Genomic DNA, 8,739 nt, shown 5'->3' on the forward strand with positions numbered 1-8,739 from the left:
AAAAAACCGGAATAGCCTAACTGATACTTTTATCTGACTCAAAACATTCAAACTCGTCTATTTTCCCGTATGCCGACCGAGTTCGATTTGTTCAACTGCAATTTTTTTATAAATGCCGAATATTTGGGGAGAGGGGTAGGGAGAAAAGAGGACATAACGAAACAACCCCATTCCCACCCCCTCGGTAGTCTTGTGCTCTTTCCAGAAACTAAGGCCCGGTCACATAGAGCAGTGTGAACAGTTAATATATTTTTGAATTTGATGTACCAATTTTCGTACGCTTTCCATCAAATGAAAAGCAAAACCGCTGCAAACGCCGGTATCCCGAATGACAGTCACTGAGTCAGCATTTGAAATTTTATGTATGGCAAAAAATCTGTGTTCTATTTTCTCTCCACCTCGTTTCCAGGCCTTTTCCTTCCCAATTTCTCTATCTGCATAAATTGGGAACATTCGTTTGATCAGTTCCAACTTTTTGGCTGAAAATTCAAATGACAGAAGTTTAAGGTAACGGCATCTTAAACTTATTCCCTGAATTTCCAAGGAACTGTTGATTTTCCGGTGAGGCTTGTAATGAATATATCTGCCTCGCAGAAAACAAAAGGGATTGGCTTTTCAGTCAACGGTTACGAAAGTCTGAGATGATGTTTCGCTGAAGGAAAGCGTTAAGCTTTTTCACATTTTGATCTGAATTTCTGAGGAGGGAAATGTCTCCTGAACAGTCATTTATAATAAGGAGCCATTGGATGCCGCTGAAGAACTGCTAACATACTGTAGTCAGTGAAACACTTTCAAACAATCGGCCACTAATCAACTGATTATTTTTGCTTTCTATCTCTGAAGCATAACAGGGTCAATTAAGAGAGTAGGAATGTGACAACTTTAGCGGTTCACCAAAAGATCGCTAAATTCGCTAAGGATAGGGTCAGAAGTCAAACTATACCAACTGTATTATAATTGGAACTTGGGTAGATCCAGATGAGTTAACTTATGTTTAATCGGCACTGTAGAAGTCAAACGTCCAACTTACCAAATTCAGCGAATCTTTAAGTTAGCGGGATTTCTGGGAAAGAATATTATTCATTTATTTGAACTCATGAAAAGGTCGTCGTTGCCCCAGAGTCGATCTCTCACGTTGAGTATCCGTCTTAAGTAGACGGGGAACGTGTTGGTCGTATAGCCTTCAGAGTCAAACGGAGAGCTGATCATAGGCATTAAGTTCGCTCATTTAAGTTTGTCTCATACGGAAGTTCGACGTTTCGTCCGTTCTAAATCAATGTGAGTAAAGAGTTTGGTAGTGACTTTTGATGCTGTTGTTGTTTGTTGTTCAGTTAACCTAAAATTAGCCAGCAAGAGAAACTGTCTTTTCCGGCTCTTGTTCAATCGCACCCGCGGGAAGAGGCGTCTGCCCGCAGGCTAGCTAATTTCAAATGTTGCAAAAAATAGTGTCCGTAATTAAGGTGATTTAAAGGGATAGTGTCAAGGAGCTAGAATTGATGTCATCTCGAAACACCACTGAGAGGTTTTTTTTTTTTAACAGAGACCTGAAAATAATGGTTCAGCTTTGCTATAAACTACGATCCCAGTGTACTAAAGCTGTCCTGATTGTCTCTGGACTGGGTCGGAATGGATTGTAACTTGAAAAAAGTTAGGCTAATCTTTTTTTATCGAGTTCTCGCACTTTCGTCTTCAAAATCCTCTAGAACAGAACATGTTCCCTTTCGAGAATTCAGTTGATTTTTCTCTCTTTCTATCTCTCTAAAATTATTTTGAAACGAAGGTAAGGTATTTAAAAAAAATAGCACCTTTTCACCAAAAAGGTCAAAATCGCCGTGACACTTTAAACGGGTGTAATAATTGTGCACTGATTTGACTGTGATGGCGGGTCTCTTTAGAGAACCTTAAACCAGCACACGTGCATTGCGTTTAATTAATATTGGATCTTTATAGCATCCTTCGGCCTTCACCAACATCGACTATAGGGTGCGTCAGTATCGGTCCTTACCGTGATTTGGAGTCCGTGGGGCATAGGGCGTGACGTTATACGCTTCCTGTATTGAGTATTACGGCAATAAGTTTGTGGGAAGATAAACACGCAAAAAGAAACGACTTTGTGACGGGAGGTTTTTCCACTCTAAGCGAACGGGAACGTTTCGGGATATTCTGACTTCAACGGGAGTACTTCTGTGACAATTCTTGGGGGAAGATTAACTCAAGGAGAGATCGCTTGCGAGAAAGGGCCGTCACTCCCTTGAGGTACCAAGATCTAGCCGCAACTGGATGCAGAATTAACAGCGACAACTTCACTTTTGGTTCCAACAGTAGTTTATTCTCGAGGGACGAACTGACATAAGTTCGTCCAGCAGCAAGGTTGTAACATAATCACTTATGTTCACCGATGTAATCAGCGATGTAATCACTTAGCGCTACTAACAGAGTTGTATATATATGATTGTACAGGTATCCATTGTAACAGAATACAATGCGTGTGAATGTGAAAAGTAATTACAGAGGACGCGGCAGTACTTTGAATAACGCGTAAACGTAAAGGTAGCAAATGAGTTTTCCGAAGTGTCAGTGAACGGCTCGTGCCGCGTAATTACCGTCATTACAGTTCACAAAGAAACGCCCTAAGTATTCATAACTAACAGGTTATCCTATTGAATACTCCTAAAAACGCAATTACAGAACGGAGCTCATTTCAAGAGTATTCATTTCAAACGAAACCAATTTACTTCAAGTAACACTTCTAGAACTTCCAAGTTGATTAACCTTATTCAGGTCAACGAAGATAATTTGAACATATTTCCTAGCATAGCTACTGTTGGTTTTCTAATAATTTTCCCGTTAGTAACAAGCATGATAAGGTTTTCGAGAACAATTGCACAGCTCGGCAAATTACTGAAAAGCTCAAGCGGAAACTAAGGTTACCATTGCCCTTTACAAATTGAATGATATACGATATAGAACCAATAATAACAAAACCTTAAACCCCAAAATATACTTGGATAAATATGAAATATTCCCTATAATTTCGAATATGAGTACAATAAATATCGACCAAAGTTTCCCTAACATACGCCTTTCCTTAAAACTCGACGTCCACGTTGAGCAAAATAAGTAACACTCACTAACTTGTTGTCAAGTGACGAGAACTGCCCGGTGTAGGTATACGTCGGTACGTATATAACGGTCTAAAACACATTTGTAAATTTAAAACGAGAAAGGCCAAAAGCACACAAATCAACCATTCTTTGGGTTTTCCTTCCTAACATATCTCCTTCCTTAAGTCTCGACGTCCCCGTCGAGCAAAAATAAGTAACACAAGGTACGTACTTTCCGTAGTACGTTTTTCTAAGGTGTGGTTGTCTAAGATAAGCAAACGAGTAAATGGCTTTTTTTTTTGTTTGACGTATAATAATCGATATCATTAATTCTTAAAACGATCTTCTTCTTTTCTGACAAGAGACCGAGTAATGAAAATTTCGTAATACGTGACATAACATCTCTGAAACACTATGATTCTACGCTCAATAGGCTAGGGTAGTTATCTTCAACTACATTGAACAGCTATCTTGTACAACTGGTGCGTGTCTATTGTTTGTAAGTTCAAAGTTGGGCTTTGGTTTTTATCTTTAACTCAACTTTGGGCAAATTCAGAGCAACGGATATCAGGCTCGCGTGGACCAAATCTCTGACGGTATTCTCTTCCTGTATTCTAACACTTTTTGGAACTGTATACTTGCAATCTGTGAGGATTTCTGTGGCGGTCTGTGTGGTCTTGAACGATACTCTGTGTGATTTCGGGGATTCGCGTTTACCTCGTGTAACTTTATAAGGTTCCTTGTGATTGGGTTGGTCAAATGTGTGGACTGATGCACCTGCGTTGTCTCGGTCAGCGTTTTCATTTATGGCATCGTGAAAAATAATACAGGATCGTTGTATCGTCTGGACAACGGGCTTGTTGCTTTCCTGCATAACTGTAGGCGATGCTGTGAGTAGGTGCAGAACGAAACAGACCCATACCAGGAGGGAGTAATGAGGTACCCTCTTATTTCCGTTTTGGCTTTCCTGGACTTTCTTTGGGCTAGATATCTTGGGGTGAGGTTGTAGATCAGTTTCCGTGGAGGTCTGTCTTTCTACAGAGGTAGTTGGGGAAAGGAAGGTTCCTAGAACAGGCAGCCTTGACGTGCGCTTTCCAGTCTTCTTTGCGTCTTTGGATCTTTTAAAGGTGATGTTGTTGTTGTCCAGGTCAATCAAGGCTCGGTTCTGCTGTAAAAAATCTCGGCCAAGGATAGCATCATAGGGAAGGTTCTGCATGACATGAAAATCACAGACAAACTCACGTCCATTCAGCTTGATAGGCACGGTAATCTTTCCTAATACTGGAACACGCTCTCCATTGACTGTCTGGATCGACGGTAGGAATCCATCTGACATCTTAGGCGAAAACGGGCCATAAATCTTCTGGAGAACCCTTTCGTCTATGACTGATAAACACGCACCAGTGTCCACGAGTAACTGAACTGCTTCACCTGCAATTACACCACTGGTGGTCAGATCACTGTAATGGAGACTTGCATCTGAGTGTGGCAATCTTTGCTGTACTTTCTCTGAACTACTTGTTGCTGTGCTGGGACACACCTGTTCTGTTGAACTCTCATCTTGCGCTGGCATCACTTTGTTGGAAGTGCAATCTTGGATTTCTAAGGTTTTTCTGCTAACACTAGTTTGATCTAGGTCAGAGGAGATCTTTTCTGAGCAATCTTTCACTTCGCTATTAATGGGCTGTGCTGTAGTTGCGTTTGGGATATTCATGATCTGGGGACTCAGCGATTTGTGTTCAGTCGCCGCGGTTTCCTGCGAGTGCCGTTTTATTGCACGAAGGAACAAGTCAAATGCTGGCTTGAATTCCACAGGGACATCTGAAGTATCGTAACCTTGGTCTGTTACTGGCTCAGGGGTAGCTTGGTTGTCCCTGGGTGCCGGAAACTTTTCAACTGCCACTGTTGCTGAAGGTTTGGCCTGTTTCGATTTCTGGTTGCCAGGCAACATTACAGCGTGCTGTGGTGTAACCTTCTCATGCAAATTTGTTGGACAACGAACCATCCTTTGTCTGCGGCTCGGCTTTATTGCAGAAATCACGTTATTTTCACGTTGATGCGGCGTGGATCTCCGAGCGAAATACATTTGTTCAGGGTTGCCTGGCGCTAAGTGGCCTACAAATTCCTCATCGTACAGGTCGTCATCAAGGACTGCCAAACGCTGGTCTCGTCGATTGGTTTGGGAATAATTTCTGTAATTATCCCTTGGTTGATTATAATTCAAATTCGGTGAATAATTTGGCCTGTGCGACTGTTGTGGTTGTTGTGGTGTAACTTGCGCAGGAAGATTCCCTCGCTCGGGACAACTTGTTTGTAAATGGCCGACTCTTCCACAAGTGAAACACACGGGGCGGCCATCGCGAGTTCTTTTCCTGGGTATTTCGAAGCGTGTTCCTTGATTTTGTCGCGCCAAGCCTCGAATTCTAGCATCCATTTCTCGTCCCAGATTTTGGATCATTTCTTTTAGTTGCTGAATTTCGCTTCTTGCTCGGTTAGTATTATCGGAACTGACATTGGACGTATCGTGCAAGGCTGCGACCGCCTGTGGTCCATTTAACCGAGTGGTACTTGTTGAAATCGGTACTTGAGATGTCGGAGAATTTTCCAGCTTACTGCGGACCTCAGCTAAAACGGCGTTGTTGTGTTCCAGGAGGCTCACGATCTTCTCATCCTCGGATATTTTCATCGGTGGTACCAAATTACTGGTATTCTGAACTGTCGCCAGCGAGTTTACGGTTTGCGATAATTGATTCAATTGAGCTGCCATGTGGCTAACTGGCGCACTGCTCATGGTGTTTTCCACCGAGCAAGCTAGTCTGGCTATCTCTTCGGCTTCGCGGAAAGTTGTCGGCTGTCTTAAGAAGACTGTCTTTCGAACGTCGGCTCGTAACCCTTGGACGAAATACCTCATTTTCTCAGCGTCGGTAATATTCAACCGCCGAAACTTGTTTGTTAGATCGGACAAATAAGTGTCCAATGGTTCCAAGGTACCTTGTTGTCGAGTCGTTACCGACTGCCAAATAAGCCAGCTCTGGTTGTCGTTTGCGAATCGCTCTCGCAAGGCGTCTCGGAGTTGATTGAACGTAGTCTTATGGTCTTCCGGCAAGGAGTAATAGAAATCCTCTGCGGGACCGGCTAGGTTCAAGGATAATTCTGCTAAGGCTGTTGGGGTAGCTGGGTCTATTCGTCGAAGTTTCAGATAGCTTTCGATTTTATTTAACCAACGGACAACATCCTCGGAGTCATATCCGTGAAATGGAGCTGGTCTTTGTGTGGCAGAAGAATCTGGAATCGGCGCCTTTTCCAAAGCGCGAGTAGTCTTTTGTTGTTGGAGCCGCTGTTGTTGAAGCTGGGTTTGCAACTGTGCTATTTGGTCCTGAAGCCCGTTTAACAACTGTCCGTCCATGGTTAGGTGGCTGGGTGTTTCTGCTGAATTAATTTCTTCTTCGTCAGAATCACTGGTTTCGTCGCTACTCTCAGTTTCACTGGTACTTGATTTGTAACCGTCGCTTGCGTCGGGCTCGGTATGTATCGAAGTACGTGCCACTAAATTCGCTAAATCTGCGGGTGAATGAATATCTGGTGGCTTTGACTGTGTGGGGTTCGGCTTAGTTCTCTCGTCCACTTCAGGTTCTTCGATATCGTCGGAGTCGGAAATGTCCTCGACTTGTAATGCGATACGGGCCGAACTGGTCGGTTGCGGTGTACTGTAGACGAAGGACTGAAAATCTGGGTCTATTCGCCAAACTCAGGCGAATTTGGCGGAGTTGATTGGCTCACTGATTCTGGTTCGTTGCCTAAATCCAGGCTAATTTCTAAGGGATCTCTAGTAGTGACGTCTGCGTGATCAAGCGTGGAAAATGCCGTGGAACTTCGGGGTTTCGATCTGTTTTGGGAGTTCAATTCACTGGGAAACGTACCGCTTCCTGGTGCCGCTTCGGCGCTCGGGAATGTACGTCGAGGTAAATCGGTGAACAATGAATGTGTACAATTGTCTTCTTCTTCTTCTTCGGATAAATTGACTTGAACGGAATTATTGACTTTTACTTTAGGCGTACTTGTATGATAAACGGGATTACTTCTTAAATTATATCTAGGCAATGTTTTCCTTATAACCTTCTTCACTGACTTCATAGGATTAAATAGGTATTTATCTCAAATTTTCACTCACGATACTTGACGAACTGCTCCTGTGTTGCGCCAAGGGATTACATCTTCTACTGACACGTTGGAATCGTCAAATCTGTGCAGTTTTGTGCTCTTGTCCAGTCGGCTACCACTCTTCTCAGCACCAGTGTGACGGGAGGTTTTTCCACTCTAAGCGAACGGGAACGTTTCGGGATATTCTGACTTCAACGGGAGTACTTCTGTGACAATTCTTGGGGGAAGATTAACTCAAGGAGAGATCGCTTGCGAGAAAGGGCGTCACTCCCTTGAGGTACCAAGATCTAGCCGCAACTGGATGCAGAATTAACAGCGACAACTTCACTTTTGGTTCCAACAGTAGTTTATTCTCGAGGGACGAACTGACATAAGTTCGTCCAGCAGCAAGGTTGTAACATAATCACTTATGTTCACCGATGTAATCAGCGATGTAATCACTTAGCGCTACTAACAGAGTTGTATATATATGATTGTACAGGTATCCATTGTAACAGAATACAATGCGTGTGAATGTGAAAAGTAATTACAGAGGACGCGGCAGTACTTTGAATAACGCGTAAACGTAAAGGTAGCAAATGAGTTTTCCGAAGTGTCAGTGAACGGCTCGTGCCGCGTAATTACCGTCATTACAGTTCACAAAGAAACGCCCTAAGTATTCATAACTAACAGGTTATCCTATTGAATACTCCTAAAAACGCAATTACAGAACGGAGCTCATTTCAAGAGTATTCATTTCAAACGAAACCAATTTACTTCAAGTAACACTTCTAGAACTTCCAAGTTGATTAACCTTATTCAGGTCAACGAAGATAATTTGAACATATTTCCTAGCATAGCTACTGTTGGTTTTCTAATAATTTTCCCGTTAGTAACAAGCATGATAAGGTTTTCGAGAACAATTGCACAGCTCGGCAAATTACTGAAAAGCTCAAGCGGAAACTAAGGTTACCATTGCCCTTTACAAATTGAATGATATACGATATAGAACCAATAATAACAAAACCTTAAACCCCAAAATATACTTGGATAAATATGAAATATTCCCTATAATTTCGAATATGAGTACAATAAATATCGACCAAAGTTTCCCTAACAACTTCTCCAGGTAAGCCACAGTTTCTGTTCGTTGAGAACTAAAAACAAAAATTAACAGATAAAACGTCACGTCTACTGCTTTCTCGAAGGAGCGGTGAAACATCAAGTCAGCGCTGACATATGCCTTCGCAGATGAGTTCTGGTGCGGTCAAGCGGAGAGAACTAGGAAGTTCAACAGGTCACGTTTCAGAGCTGGTAGGTCGTTGCACAGACCGCCCTAGTTCCTTCCTGCCTTGGAACAGGGAAATTATCTTTAGAAGTCTGCACGTGAAATAAGCAAAGAGCTAAGTGCATAGAAGCTCGTGCTTTGGAACCAACATCAACAGCGTCAAAGGAACTTTAGTCTGTGCCCTCCACTGGACGTTTACAAGAAAAA

Source organism: Pavona decussata, unplaced genomic scaffold (assembly GCF_977016875.1).
Source record: "Pavona decussata unplaced genomic scaffold, jaPavDecu1.1 SCAFFOLD_386, whole genome shotgun sequence".
Lineage (NCBI taxonomy): Eukaryota > Metazoa > Cnidaria > Anthozoa > Scleractinia > Agariciidae > Pavona > Pavona decussata.